We start from the raw sequence: 16,835 nt of genomic DNA, 5'->3' as shown, positions 1-16,835 counted from the left end.
TGGAGCAAAGCAAACAGATGTTCTCATTTTCAGAGGAGCGTCTCCAGTTGGTCTTTCAGTTCCCAGCTCCACTTCACTAGGGGTCCCCCAGGCAGTTCCCAGGTCAAGGGAACAACATATGAGTAATGCAATTCTAAGCTGTGTTCCTGGTGGCTGGAACCACCGAGGTGCTAGCCCCACCGTAATCTGTCCAGTTCAAACCACATCTGGGACACTGTATTTGGTTCTACATGGCCCATTTCAAGAAAGACCTTAACAAGCCTGATCACATTTCAGGAAGGGATAACTGGGAAGATCCAAGGGCATTGGAAACTAGGATACAGGAATCAGTTCAATGTGGGAATGCTTGACTCAAGGGAAAAAATATTAAGAGAAGTTCAGAATATTCAAATAATACAAGGGTTTTCATAAAGAAGATGGACAAGATGTGTTCTTTTCAGTTCCTAGAGAACAAGGAACAAAAGGTAAAAGTTGATTAGAGAAACATTTAGGGCTAATAGAAAGTCTTCACAATGAGATCAGAATCAATTAATGACCAATTTCCTCTTAAACAGAGTTAATATAAACATATATGTGTATGTGCATGTTGTATGTACACACATACTTTCATAGGTGTACTTAGATTTACATATATACATTAGGTGTGGTATATACTTATCTCATATTGCAATATATATTATATATGATATGCATGTGTACAATATACATATGTATGTACACAAGCATATTTGCATCTATACAAGTCTATGCATAAATACATATATGCATGTGTGATACCTACATATAGATAATTCATAAAGATAATAAGATCATAAAATTTAAAACTAACTCTAGAGATTATATAGGACTCTTTTTGTGTCCTGGTCCCCTGTGAAAGTCTGGCAAAGTTTATAGACCCTTCTCAGAATAATTTTTTTTTTTTAATGCACAAAATACAACATATAAGATTGTAAAGAAAATCAATTATATTCAAATATAATTATCTAAATAAATCTTTTTTTTTAAGTTCATAAATCCCAGGTTTAGAAGCTCTGTCTTAATAGATAGGACAAATCTGATCAAATAGCAACCTTTAGTCCATCAAGGGTTCATCCATTTAGAAAGAGGAAAGTTGGATCTTCTGATCAGAACTGGACTCTATCCAATCTTCTAATTTTACAGACAAGGACATTAAGGTCAGGGAAGATTGAAGTAACTTACTAAGATCCCATAAGGATAAGAAATTATAGAAGCAGGATTCCAATGTATGTATGCTGATTCCAACCCCAGGGATCTTTCTGTGACTCTACTGGAAACAAAACAAATTACCATCACAGATGACATTTACATAGGACTCTAAGGTTTACAAATGACTTTTACATATCCTATTTGAGCTTCACCATAATTGGGAGGTAGATATTTTTGCTGTTCTGTCTTTAAAAGTAGGAAATTGACAATACAAAGGTTAAGCAACTTGGGAAGTGTTGAGAGCAGGAGCTGACTCCTCTCTCCATCTCCACGTCCACCTCTTTATCCATTAGCCACAGGATGAGGATTAAAAATTTTGGGATTTGGTCCTTTCCCTACTCTTACCCCCCCTGCCCCATCACTATGTTAGATGGGTGACTGTGACCAAATCATTTTCCCTTCCTGAACCTCAGTTTTCTCCTCTGTAAAATGTGTGGGTTGGATCAGACCTCAGCTTCCAATTCTAGCATGCACAGCTTCTATACGTAGGCTAACATATCTATGTCCCAAATCATCCATTTCTGCCTTCTCTGTGGTTGAAATGAAAAGTCTCAGCAAATTAAATGCCCCCTTTGGGGGATGGCTGATGATTGATTGAATATACAAACTTTTGGAATGCAGTTTCTCACATTTACTCTGGTAATAGACTCATAGCATAAATATGTTCTCCTGATATTAAATTCTCCCTTTTCCCTTGCTTAAAAGGGGTCCAAAGAGTGCTTGTTTTATTATTAAATCAAAGTCTAGTCCGGCTGAGGGCCAGCAGACTTTTAGAGGTAGCCCCAGGCTCTGGAATGCTCTGTATGCAGAAGGAAATCATCATGTGAGCTGATAAGCATGGTTATGATTGACATCTTGGCAATAGGAACTTTTCTCACTATAGCTGTCAATTCATGTCAGAGGCTTCAAGTTGCTTTAATGTCATCCTACCCTTTGGGCACTTGGTATCCCCATTGTTTTTTCGGGGTAATGTTCAAAAACCCATGGCAGCCTTCCCAAAGGATGATAATACAGAAGGTCTGCTCCTGTCAGTCAAAGATACCAAAATAACTCATCTCCAGAAACTCCTTCAAGGAGATTCTATAGTTCATCAGCATATAGGCTTGTGAAAATACACACAGAATAGGAATATTGTAGTTGAAACCGGGAGGAACTATCAAGAGTTGGAAGGGATCTTAGAACAAAAAATGGCAGAGAGGGTAGAAAATTCAGTGATCCACCAGCCCAATTGTTTAATTTTACAAAGGGGAGACCACCACCACCATCCTCCTCATCATCATCATAATCAGGGGTCCTCAAACTTTTTAAATGAGGGGCCAGTTCACTGTCCCTCAGACTGATGGAGGGCTGGACTATAGTAAAAACAAAAACTTTGTTTTGTGGGCCTTTAAATAAAGAAACTACATAGCCCTGGGTGAGGGGAATAATCACCTTCAGCTGCCACATCTGGTCCACGGGCCTGAATAATCCTCCATCTCATATTAGCACCAGAGTGCTAGAGTCTGAAAGATCTGAGTTCAAATCTGTCTCAGACACTTACTACTTGTGTGACTCTGGGCAAGCCACAACCCTATTTGTCTCAGTTTCCCTATTTGTAAAATGGGCAAGAAAAGGAAATGACATACATTCCAGTATCTTTGCCAAGAAAATCCCAAATGGGATCACAAAGAGTTAGACATGAAGAGAAAGGACTGAATGATGAATGAATAATAATAGCTCACAGTTATAGTACTTTGTATCCATGATCCCATTTAAACCTCAGACCTGGAATGAAGAAGATTTGAGTTCAAATCCAGTCTCAGACACCATGCGACCTCGGGCAAATTCCATCACTTCTGTTGCCTGTGTTTCCTCATCTATAAAATGAGGGTAATAAGAGCACTCACTTCCCAGGACTGCTATGAGGATCACATGAAATAATATTTATAAAGCATTTTATAAACTATATAAATGTTAACTATTATTATTACCACACTCCTATGAGGATATTGAAGCTGAGAAGAGTGACATACATAAAAGTTAAATAACTTTCCAAGACTGCCCAGTGATTGAACCTGAACTCTGACTCCATTCTAATGACCCAAGTCCCCAAAGAGATCCCATTAGTGACCCAGAACAGTTCCTCTAATTCCAATGTTTTCCTTTGGCTTAAGTCATATTCTCATGAATATGGCCCTTTTAAAAATGCACACGTGTCATCTGGGAGGGTTTACATGTTAATAAATCCATGAACTTGGAATACATTATCACATTAAAGACCTAGTGGGGGGGGGGGCAGGAAGGAAGCCTGAATTTAGAGGCTGAAATCCGAGTCAAATGCCAGTCAAATCTGGGAGTCTACCACCATGAGCCCAAAATCTGTAAAAATGGAAACACTGGCTAGATTATCAATAAAAGTCTACTCTAGTTAAATCTTAAAGTGTCATACTCTTAACCTATTTGACAAGGCACATAAGACAAGTCAGTCTTTTTTTCAGTTCAGTGCTGTCAGTAAATATCCAGAGCTCATGACTACATGAGAAGGCAAGATCCCAGTAGGGGTGGGGGCTCAGTGGCAGAGCCGTTGCAGATACAATCTGAGCTCTGCAGAAATCTGAGAAACAGGGCTGGAAAGGTAAGATGGAGACAAGCTTTTCTGGAGCCACAATTTTGTCTGAATCTATCCTGCTAATCATGGCAAAAGTACTGACATGGGCAGTATTGGTGGTGCTCTATGTAGTCTATACAAATTGAGATGAAAACAAAGACATGGTCGGGGCCCAGAGGAAGCATAATAATTACCCCAGGGGCCCCAGGTGTTGTTGGGAAACACACATTTCCCTAACTACTTCTGACCATTAGATTGGCTGTGGTCTTACTAGACATCCAAGCTCCATAGTTTCTTTGGAATGGAGAATTCTCTGCACTAAGACAGAACATAACCCCTTCTTAAATTAGCTCTGGAGGCTCAGAGGATTATCTGAAGCACAGAGAGATTAATCAGTTTAACTAGAATTACCCACCTAGTGCCTGATTTAACACCCCCACACACACACTTTATAAAGCAAAGGTCAGTGATCTACTTGCTCTATCTACCATGTTGCCTCTGAGTAAGGAAAAGAAGTAGGATGGCATATATGTGATTTCAATTGGAGAGAAAATTTTTTTTAATGATTTAGATGGAATTTCAAATGCATCCCAAACTACCACATGTTGGACTACGTTGTCTGAATTTACCTCATATATGATTTGTCTAGACTGGTCTTTGTTATAATGTAAGTTCTGTGAAAGCAGGGATTGTTTCATTCTTTGTACCTATAACCCCACAGGATGCACAATAAATGTTAACTGATTGATAAAAAAAAAAGAAAGAAATAGCATAGTTTGTTTATGATTCCAAATTAAGAAAGCAAAGTGAGGGAGGATTTGCAAGAGATGTCAGTTAAGAAAAAAAAAAAAAAAAAAAAAAAGGAAGAGGAAGCTGTAAGGACACCAGAGTGGATGGAGCACCAGATCTACAGAAAGGAAGACTAAATTCAAATCTGACCTCAGACTTTCACTATCTTGTGACTCTGGGCAAGTCACTTCACCCTGTTTGCCTCAATTTCTTCATCTGTAAAAGGAACTGGAGAAGAAAACAGCAAATCACTCCAGTATCTCTTTTAAGAAAACATCAAATGGGGTCACAGACAGTTGAACGCATCTGAAATGACAACAACAAAATCTGTTTGTGTGGTTATTTTAGGATCAAATGAAATATATTAAAACAATACTCAAAGTGTTATATAAACACTATCACTATTATGATTGTTGTCATTCTTTAATACAATATGTATTTTTATCTTTTAATATAAAATATAAGTATTATATAATGTGTATACTTTACTTTTCAAGTCTGCTGAAAGGATGGTTTCTAGCTTTATTCTAAAATGATTGTACAAAAAAATATTTTTTCTTTTTCCTCCCTCAACTGATATCCCTCACACACTCTCCCTTTTACTTTATTTTCTAAAATGGGAATCATTGGCAAACTACACTATTTCTTTTTTGTCAATTAACAAGTATTTATGAAGTACTAACTATGAGCTATTAAGCTCCATATGTGGAACTATGAAAGAAAAAAAAAAGATGCATCCTATTTCTCCCTCTCCATTTCTTTCCCCTCCCCACCCAAAGCTGAGGAATTTTCTTCATCGGTGGAACTTGGGTCAGTCACCACCCCTTGCCTCAGTTTACCACCATGGAATAATAACCAGTGTCTGGGGCCCAACATCTGCCCTGTGGTATAAGGGTTAGCCAAGAGTATTTGGAGAGACTACACTTAACAAAACTCTCCATAGTGAATTCCCGGGGTGATTGGATTTCATTTTCCCCACATTAGTGGCTGATACTATAAACTTGGCTCTGTTTCAATTACCAAATCACAAATATTTTCCACATTTAAAAAAAGCCACCTGTAAATCTGATCTGTGTAATCATTTTCAAAGGCCCCAGCATCACTGGGCAGCAGCATCCTTGCCAGACTTGGCTCTCGCCATTTCTCAAGGCTGCCGGCTTTCAAAGTGGGGGCAGGACCTGGTCCAGAAGCTCAGTCCAAATTCAGACTTCCCTTTTATTCCCCTCTGCTATCTGCTTGCAGAATCCATGTAATTCTAGACATGTGTGGCTCAGAAAAAAAAAAAAAAACCAAACATCTGTTTTAATACTCGCTCTCATAAAGCAGCATTGGGTGCCAAGAGCCAGCACTCACAAGCTCCCCAGTGATAACATGTTGGCATGTGGAACCCAGCCCTCTGAGTCTCCCCTGGAGCAAGCCGCCAGGAGCAGCCCTAGAAAAACAACCCGTGAAGAGGCAAACACAGCTCGGAAATGGAGTCTCGTGTCCACATCCTGGAGACCAGAAATAGCCCAAATTCTGAAAGGGTTCTTTGGTCCATGCAAAGATTGGGTGTCTAGGATCTGCCTCCAGGACACAAATTGGCTTTTTACTGCTTATATAATCACAAGCAAGTCATTTCTCATTAATGGGTCTTAGTTTCTTCATCTGTAAAATGAGAAAGTTGAACCAGATGATCTATACGATTCCTTCTAATATTGGGACTAGAGCTCTGATTTCATTAGAAGAGGGAATTGCTACAGGGGGAAACGCTCCTGATCGATGCAAGTGGGTGCCTTCTCTGCCAGTGATAGTTTAAAAAAGTTGTCTAGAGTACTTTAGAGGTTGACTTGCTCTGAGTCACACGGTCAGCTTACGTCTCATTTAGGACTCAGACATACCCAGATCATTTCTGGCTCCAAAGCTGGCTGTCTCTCTGCAATCCCATTCAGTCCCTCCTAAAGTTCTCCAATGTCATGATCAGGCCCTAACAAAGTTAAGGCTGGGATTTTTTTTTCTAAAATCTGAACTAGTAGTAGAGTAAGCACTTTGCCTTGCAGTCTGGCAAAAGTAGAAAGTGAGAGAACTTTTTCCCCCTCTCCCTTTAAACGGCCCTCTTATTGCATTTTCCTGGCACCTGTCCTCAGTCCTATTCCTACAGCTCCTTCCTCAGTTTCCTTTTCTGTAAAATGGGGATAATAATGTCCCAGGTTTTATAAGAATAAAATGAGATCATATATATGAAGCTAGCAAATATTGTCATTATTATTATTATTATTTTTTTTGCTGATGTAATTGGGAAATAAGTGACTTGCCCAGCGTCACACAGCCAGGAAATGTTAAGTGTCTGAGATCAGATTTGAACTCAGGTCCTCCTGAATTCAGCTAGTATCATTATTAATAATAATACTGATTCACCTTCTCTGAGGTACAAAACATCCCTTCCAACCCCACAAAGTTTGGATTTCATTTTTGTTAATCTCTTGAAGAACAGAGAAGCCTTCGGGATCTATAGAAATGCATCTTTAATTAATGAAACCTTCAACACTGTGATAGAGAGTGGGTAAGATATTTGGAGCAGGGAGCCCTGACGAGAGTCCATCAGAGCCATCCCAAAGTAGGCAGAAAAGGCAGTCAGTCTGGCCCAATATCAGTTCCTCTTCTGTTTTCTCTCTCAGAATGACTTTCGCACTGGAAGAAGTAGGATAAACATGATTAATCAGGAATTAATAGCCGTGATTGATGAGGAAATGGAGTACACCTAACTGCTTCAAATATGCTCAAGTTTCCAGGCCCAGCTGAACTACATTCCAGTCTCCTGAAAGACCTGGCAGATGTGATCACTTTAGCATTCTTCAAGGAATCCCAGGGAATCTGAGAAGGGCCCAAAGACAGGAGGCAGGCAAATGTTTTCCCAATTCTCAAAAAAGGGTGAAAAGGTAATTTCCAGAAATTATAACCAGAACCTGATTTTAATCAAGAGTAAAATTCTAGAGCAAATGATTAAACAGATGATCTGTGAGCTCTTGGAAAAGGAACCGATGATCTCTGATGGGATCACCCAAAACGAACCAGGCCAAACCAAGCCCACTTCTTTTTCTGACATGGTTAGTAGAGCGATGCATCAAGGGAACACTATGGTTCTCTTATAGGTGAAATTCAGCCAAGATTTTGACAAAGTCAAGGTATTCATATGGGCATGTGAATGTGAGAGAATATGGACTACGGGATAAGACCACGTGATTGAATGAATAAAAAGCATTTATTAAGCACTTTTTCTGTGTCAGGGAGCAGTGAATAGAGTGCCAAGCCTGTGATCATGAAGACTCATCTTCCTGAGTTCAAAGCTCATCTCAAACACTTACTAGCTGGATGATCCTGTGCAAGTCACTTAACCCTGCTTTCCTCAGTTTCCCAATCTGTAAAATGAGCTGGAAAAGGCATGGCAAACCATGTCATGATCTTTGTCAAGAAAACCCCCAAAAGAGGTCACAAAGACTCAGGCATGATTTTTAAAAAATGACTAAACAACAACAACATACCAAGCACAGGGGCTTTAAAAACAAAGGCAGAGACAGTCTCTGCCTTCTAGAAGGTTATATTCTCATAGAATATAGAAATAATACGCTGGGGTGAGACACATAGCCAGTGAGAGGTATTTTCATGCTGGAGGCTGGAACACAATCGACCTGTTTATGAAAGCTGACCTGCTTATAAGAGCTGATTGTTAAATCCAGTGTATCATTTATACACTACAACTCTACAAATCAGGTCTCGATTTTTTTGTTTTGATGATTGTCTAAATTAAAGAAATGATGAAAGAAACTATCAATAATTAATGCAGATTAAAATTCAAAGTCTGTCCTACATACAATTTTCCCACAGAGAACTGCTTGTTAAACCTTTACCAGAATTTGATTTGGAAACTTGGGGTATGGTGAGTGAAATAATATAGTAGAAGAATAGATTGGTATACACTGTCCAGGAATATTGGCAAAGTTGATTAATTACAATGGGTTAAAAAAAAACTATACTCAAAGAATATGGTGCCTTCTCTGCACTTGTTGTCTAGAGCACTTTAAAGGTTGACTTGCCCAAACTCACTTGGCCAGCATATATCTGATTTGAGACTCATACACGCCCAGATCTTTTTTGGCTGAAATGTATTTAGGACCTTGATTGTGACATTGAGGTTAGTTTTTCCTCTAACTGGTAATAGAAGGCAAGCACAAAGTCACAAAGGAGCAGACATCTGTTCTATGTTGTCCCCCTAAATAAAAGAGTGTTGTCCAGGAGAGATTGAGCCTATTTGTAAATGCTTGCTAGCTGTGTGAATATAAGTAACTAAAGTTGTCTAAGTCTTTGTTGTCTTGTCTGTAAATGTGGTTAATAACAGACTATTTACATCCAAGGATTGGGATAGGAAAAGCACGTCTTAATACCTTATAATGCTGTACAATCTTAAAATGTTCCAAGACTGTCTTTGGCCCTGTTCTTTTTAACATTTTAGATAGACATTTGAATGGCAGGATACATGAAAGATGATATAAAGCTAGAAGGAATTGTTACTATTGGATGTGGGAGAATCAAAATTAAAAAAGATGTCCACAAGGTAGAATGATGAAATGAACATAATGCCACATTGGATAGTTGGAAAGTCCTGAAGAAGTTCAAAAGACCAACCATACAAGTGCAGAATAAAGTAGATCTGGAATTCTTATGAATAATATCATAGGACTTTACTTGGCTTTAAGTTCGACATGACCCAGTAATGTGATATGGCAGCCCAATAATAAATTAACTTTTGATTATATCATTACAAATCAAGTATCTAAGAAAAGAGACATTCTGCTATTCTTCCATTGGTTAGACCCCATCTAAAGAATTGTGGCAAGTTCTAAATGTCACATTTTTAATAGCTCTTCTTTGATTTTCATAGCTAGAAATTATCCCTCCCAGTTCCAATCTCTCATCCCTCTCTCTTTGACTTCTTCTATATACCTGCTACATTCTATATTTTGGCAAATAAAATCTGCACTCATTTTTCCAGAAGACCAGATGCAGCTCTCCCTTGGAGTTCTAGGAATTAATAGTAATGAGACTTGTGAAAGTCATATAGCAAAAGAGATCCCTAACCCTCCACTTCTCCAGTAAGATAGTCACTGGAAACTTTTGTCCCTCCCTCTCCTTCAAGTCCTTGAAGTCCTAGTTGAAGGAAATGGCGACCGTGAAAGGTGGGTGGGACAGGCAGTCTCTTTATAGACCTGGATTGTGGCACAAGTGTCATTAAGAGAAGCAATAATCCTCTTTCTTCCCACTTGGAACCAAAATGATGAAGGAGGGCTGTGGTATTATTGTTTTTCCTCGGGTGCTAATGGCAGGTCATGAATGATGATGGTGAATGTAGCAGTCACCATTTCTACAAATGGCAGCTGATGCAGATGCTCATTGAATGAGTCACTGGGTTGAGTAATCAACCAGAGTAGGTGCCAGGACAATGATATGTGTGCCACCGGCTCATCCTTTCTCCCTTAGCAACGTAGTGGGGACCTTGGTTGTGACATTGAGGTTAGGCAATTTTTCCCTAATTAGTAATAGCTAGCAAGCACAAAGTCACAAAGGAGCAGACATCTTTTCTATGTTGTCTCTTCAAATACCAGTGTTGCCCAAGAGAGAACTGAGCCTCTTTGTAAGTGCTTGCTGGCTGTGTGACTATAAGTAACTAAAGTCATGTAGGTCTTTGTTGTCTCATCTATAAAATGTGGCCAATAATAGACTACTGTAAAGGTCTGAAACTCTGAGTTGCTGCACTGAGGTTGGACAACTGAGCACTTAAGGCTAATTACCAATTGAACAATACTCTATTAGCATACACTTGGAAAATGGTCCTTCCCACCATTCTGTGCTGGCTCGATCTGTTGGTGTATACAAAAAATTGTGGGAGGGACTAGGGGGTGGAGTAAGACAAGTGAGGGTCACTTTGGTGGTAGAGGAGGAGAAGGAAGGTCACAGAGATCCTGTGTCCATACCTTTCACTTCTCCCCCTAAAGACCAAGAATAAAGACCAAGGACTTTTGCTTATCCTGACTCCGGCTGATTCTGGGGCATCCAGGATGCTAACTCGGTCTTCACAGACTACTTATACCCAAGTATAAGTATATTTCAAATGCCATGCAAATGTGATTTCTTGTAATTATCATCACCTCCATTTTCTTGTTCTCATTTTTTTTTTTCAGAAAAAAAAGCAGTCCTTACAACAAGGTTGCACAGTGGATAGAGAACTGGAATTGAAATCAGGAAGACCTGAGTTCAAATCCTGTCTCAGACATTTACTAGCTATGAATCTGGACAAGTTACTTAACCTATGTCCGCTTTATTTTCCTCATCTGTAAAATGGAGGCAATCATAGCACCTCCCTCACAGGGTTGTTGTAAAAATCAAATGAAATAATATATGAAAAATATTTTGTAAACCTCAAAGTGTTATATAAATGTAGCTATTGTTATCTCTATTATATTTAAGGTTGTATGGAATATTGCACAAACAAGTTAAATTACTCCTTTTGTGATTATATACATGTATAAAATATATGTACATATATATGCATGTATATAACATATATATACACATATATATGCATGTATATAACATATATGCATATATATATACAGACATACACACACATAAATAAGCTTTTCTATAAACAGATAATCTTCCATTACAATTACATTTAATGAGTCAAGTGTTATTTAGCAATTGGCAGGCTTTATTTCAGTATTGTGAAATGAAGTCTATTAGTCTCAAAAGATTATCCTGTGTTCTAAGAATAGAAATCAATTTTCTTCCATCTATTGGATGAGGAATTTTGCATCTTCCTATAATGGAGCTGCCTTGGGGGGATGGGTTCTATTTCTGTATATTATATGGGTTTTGAAAATCATCTTCTTTATGTATTATTGTTTTTTACCTGCCAAAAGTATGTGTTAAGATTGATATAACATAGTTATAAATTGCCTTAAATTTGTTCCTATCACTAAGCTTTGACTGCAGGATGCCAGCCATTGTCTTAACATACATAATCTCGACTTTCTCCTCAATAGTCTAATGCTCGATATGTCTTGATTTGGAAAGAACACGGTATTTATAAGTATTGCTTTCATCCACTGGTTCAATCTGGTCTTTGTATTCAAGCTCAAAGAATTCCATCTCTATTTTCTTTTGGCAGTCTACACCCATCAAATCCAGATGATATTTAATATTGTTCAGGAAAAAAAATCATCCAGATAAAATAGCTGTTTTGTATATTTTTCAGTAGAGAAATATAACTTCGTGTTATCCAAATACATCAAGTAATTAACAAAATATCTGGTATTATTTCCTCTTTGACTTGAAAGTTATACTCAGTTTTGACTGAGCAATCATGATAATGGATGTAGGGCTAATCAAAATTATAGCAGGTTTAGACTTCCTGGAAGATGCCATATCTTTTATAATTATTGTTTTTGACAGTATTATGTTTGTGGCATATTATTACTAAAAAAAAATTTTCTGTGCTGATGGCAAATACTCTAACTTTCTCCTTATACTGGATCTATTTTGTATCTTTGGAGCTCATAGCTAAGCCATGAGTGTGGAACTGAATCAAAGGCTTTAATAACCAATAAAAGCAATATAAATGTTACGATGCTTTTGGGTATCTTTTACAATTATCATCAAATAGATGATGGGTTAGCCTTTTTCAGCTTGCCCTTTTTGTTCCTCAGCTAATACATTGTTATTTCTTATAAATGTTTATAGAATTTTTTTTGAGTGATACAAGCTGTGAAAATACATAAACACATAATTGGCCTATATTTAGAGGAGTCACTGGTATTCTCATCTTTTCATAATAAAAATATGTGATGTTATCTAAAAAGAAATATGGAATCAGGATTACATCAAGGAAGTTGGTAAAGTGTTTTCTAGTAATTCATCTGCTACTGTAAAGTGTCTGAGCCAGTAGTTAATGGATCTTATTTGGCCGGTGTTTTCCAGTTTTGCCAAGAAACTAGTTTTAGTCAGTTCACTGAAAGTAATCATTCTGTCATTCATTGTATCAATAGCAAACAAGTTTTCTTTGTCTCTTTTGTTTCAACTTGGGCTTTAATTATGCTGGACCACTTTCTACTTTATAGATAACCAAATATTTCTGGCAACCTCCTTCTTTAAGGGTTCTCTTCTTTAATTTATTTATTTTTTTATGTCTTTATAACATAACTTTTGGTGAAGGTCTAATTGTTTATTCTGCCTTTTGTGCTGATTTCACTCACATTATTTCAATCCTTTGACTTCAGTATTCATTACTGATATTACTGACCAAGAATTTTTGATACATTTTTGTATTTAGGATTCCATTTGTTATGCTTTTTTTGATGGCCTGTAATTAGATAGTATTATTCAAGTATTCATAGTATTATCCAAGATTTCTATTGTCCATTCCAGCTGGATACTGATGTCAACTTTTGATGTCTTTCTGCAGGTAGGTTTTCTGTGATTTTCTCAAGACACTTCTACCAAGATGACACTTGAATTCCTTTCCCTGGGAGCATTCCGAAACAACTCTTAATAACTTTTTAATGAATCTTACAATGGCAACAACCACAACATATGCTATTGTGTAATAGTCTAAAAATATTTTCCCACTCTGTCAATAATTATAGGAAAATGAATTTATTTATGATGATTAGAGTAGATATTGGATTTTTAATTGCTCTATTTAATATTTTTAAATTAATTAGTCTGAGTGTGCCTTTAAACTGAAAGGGAGCTTTAAAAGATTCTAAGTATGTCCATTACCTTTTCAAAAATCATTAAAAACACTGGCACTCTTTTGCCATGTGTTCCATAATTAGATTGTATTTCCGGAACTTCTATTACGAGGATTTATTCATTTTCAATTTTCAATGCCTTCAAGTTCTTTAACTTTTTCTTCTTCACATTCAAATGCTTACTTAATTTATTTTTAATTTTTTTTATTTATTTTGAACTTAAAAACAACAACAAAAGAAGACCATCTCCATGTTCACAACACAACATAAAAAGAGGATTCAATATAAAACCATGAATTTCTATTTCACACTGTTAACCTTTTTATGTAAAACCATGTATATATTTGTCAGTTCTTTCTCAGGATATTAGTAGCACCTTCCTTTACAGGTCATTTTTGTTGACTTGAGTACTTATACTATTCAAAATGACTTAGTCACTCAAAGTTGTTCTTAATATTGCTGTGTACAGTATTCTCTTGGTTGTGGCTCATTTCACTATTATCTCATGCAAATCTTCCCACCTTTTTCTAAAATCAGTCAGCAAATCATTTCTTATATCACAGTAGTATCCTATCACAATCATTTAGACTCCTCAATTTCTGCTTTTATTTATCCAATCTGAATTTAAGAATAAAATTATTTCTTATGATTACCTTATACTGATCAGTAACATATTGTATAATCTGGAGATGAGAACACCACTGAAAAAGTGCATACAGTATGAAATTGCAGGATGAAATCCTTACCCATAGCTGGTATGGTTTGTTTCCAATTTTATTGTGATATCGAATTGGTGCATAATAGAATCTTCAATCTATTTCATATGCATTTGAGACTTGACCATACTTAGTACAGTCAGCATAACTTGCTCTAAGCATTTCTGGTTAAGAAGATGGTGAGTGCTGAGAACTGATTGAATCCAACAGAAGGACACATCTGTTTTGTTCCAGTATACCTTGCCTTCTGGTATTATTCAAGGGACATCACAATATAGTATTATGATTGCTCAATTACTTTTTCAGTCATGTCCAACTCTCCATGACCTCATTGAGATTTTCTTGGCAGAAATATTGGAAAAGTTTATCACTTCCTTCTCCAGTTCATTTTATAGAAGAGGAATCTGAGACAAACAGGGTTAAGTGACTTGCCTAAGGTCACACAGTTACTAAAGTCAAATTTGACCTCAGGACTTCCTGACCCCAGGCCCAGACCCACCATATCACCTAGCTGCCCATCATGGTATAGTATCATAGGGTTAAACTCAAAAAGACAGATTCTTGAGGGTCTGATAGTGACAACTACAAAATGACATTATTTATGTTGTATTGTATTTGTATTTACTTTGTTCAACCATTTCTTGTTTACATTTAATCTAGTTCAGGCTATATTCAGTTTGTGAACAGCTTGCTCCAGAAGGCCTCAAGTTTGACACTTTATATAAAAATAGGTTTTCTCATAAAAAATAGGATTCCATACTTGGAATCAGAAAGTCCTTTGTTCAAATCCCATTTCCTAGGTGTATGGACCTGGATAAATTATTTAATGTCTCTAAGCCTTAGTTTCTTCATCTATAAAAAGGAGATAATAGTAAAGCAATCTCATAGGATTGTTGTGATGATCCCCTTCTTTCTTACCCTCCCCCTTCCTTCCTGCCCCCCTTCTCCTTTCCCTCTTTTCCCTTTATTCCCCCTCTTCCCCTTCCTTTTCCCTCTTTTCCCCTCCTCTTCCTCCTTCTTCCCCTCTTCCTCTCCCTCCACCCTCTCCTCCCCCTTTCCCTCACTTCTTTCCCTCTCCTCCTCCTTCGTCTTCTTCTGTCTTTCTCCCTTTCCCTCCTCCTCCCTTTCCTTCCCCTTCCTTGTTTCCCCTTTCCTCCTCCCCATTCCTCCCTCCCTCCCTCCCTCTCTCTCTCTCTCTCTCTCTCTCTCTCTCTCTCTCTCTCTCTTTCTCTCTCTCTTTCTCTCTCTCTTTCTTCTGACAGCAGTCCTAGTCTTGGTCACCACAAAGAAAGAGAGCAACTTGACCATTTTGTGTCTTTCATATGCACATTTGGCCTTGTCTATAACTGATTAAATAAGCGTTTCTTTACCACATAGTGAGTGGACAGTCATAGAATACCCACACATGGTCTCAGGCAGAGAACAGAGTCTTTCCATTATACATCATTTATACACATTTCCAGAAATAGACTCCCTAAGGCTCTACATGACTATATAGCAGGCACAATACTGTAAAGAATTGGGCCTCAGTTGGCCAGTCCCCCCCAAAAAAACAAAAAACTGAAGACAGAGCAAAGGAACACAGGAAGGCTTTGTAGCTGTTTTCTTGGGAACTGTGCTGATTGGAACAGGGGCATAGCTTTGCTGAGAGCTAATTGGATGGGAAAAGACTTAAGTCAGCTGAGAGAATTGACCATAACTCAGCAGGCTCTGTAACTGTTGGAATCTAATTAGAAGTGAGGTGAATTCTGCAGCTGTGACAAGCTGTCTGAACTTGCTTGCTGCCTTTAGTGCTATCTACAATGTGAGGCAGAGGAAACTCCACAGAGTACTTTTGTTATCCTTTACTTCCCTTCTGGCTTGAAAAGAAGAAACAAAATAGGAAAGAAATTTATCTGCTGTACTATGAGAAGAAGTTTGACTTTGCTGAGAACTGATTGAATAAAACAGAATGCCCTGCTTTTTGAGGGTTGTTAATTGGGGCTTGGGGGGAGCCATACTCTTCAGAATACCAGCAGACTGAGAGACTATGGTAGTGTTCCAACTTAAAAAAAAAAAAAAAACTGATTGTCACTAAAAGAGTGTAACACTTTCTCAGCACCCTTCCAATGGTGGCTGTGTCCTTTTAAAAAATGGTTCAGTGATCTAAGAACAGAAGAGAAGTGATTTTGTTCATTAGGAAATCCGTTCTTAAGACCAGACGCAAGACAAATAGCAGAGGAGCTGGCCTTGCCAACATATGCAGGTTGTTCTGTAAAGAGATTCAGGGCATTAAAGCTGGTTGTCCAGAGCAATGGTTTCCCTTAAAGAGAGGGGTCTTTCTACTCATATGCCTCCCTGTTAGTTTTCTATGAATGCCCACCTTCTTCCACAAATACTGTGTTTATTGGTAGGAGAGCTTGACCCAGAGTTATGGGTGAATAGATATATATATATATATATGTTTTTATTTCTGCTTGTGTTATCTATTGAGCAAATATAATAATGATTCCTACTCATTTTCTACTACGTAATACTATAGTTATTCTTGCTTTTTCTTTATCATTTAGGAAATGTTTCAAATTTAAGAGTCAAAGATACCATGACTGATTGATTTTATGTAAATGAAAAGGAAACAATCTCTCAGCATCCTAGGGCTATCCAAGCTGTATATATTGGGGGGAGGGGGAGAGAAGGGGCTTTGAGAATATACTATTGCTATTGGCTATGGTCACTTTCCTGGGGAGCCAC

At 37.6% G+C, this 16,835-nt stretch overlaps 1 long non-coding RNA gene across 1 annotated transcript; it reads right to left on the bottom strand.

The window, feature by feature from the left end:
- Positions 1-7,090: 7,090 nt before the first annotated feature.
- LOC127547804 (uncharacterized) lies at positions 7,091-14,297 on the bottom strand. Its single transcript, XR_007950270.1, has 2 exons — positions 14,136-14,297; positions 7,091-7,273 (listed from the first exon to the last, which is right to left on the bottom strand). It is a non-coding gene; the product is annotated as an uncharacterized LOC127547804 (long non-coding RNA).
- Positions 14,298-16,835: the final 2,538 nt, after the last annotated feature.

Source organism: Antechinus flavipes, chromosome 2 (genome assembly GCF_016432865.1).
Source record: "Antechinus flavipes isolate AdamAnt ecotype Samford, QLD, Australia chromosome 2, AdamAnt_v2, whole genome shotgun sequence".
Taxonomy (NCBI): domain Eukaryota; kingdom Metazoa; phylum Chordata; class Mammalia; order Dasyuromorphia; family Dasyuridae; genus Antechinus; species Antechinus flavipes.
This window is presented reverse-complemented; position numbering and strand designations above follow the sequence as displayed.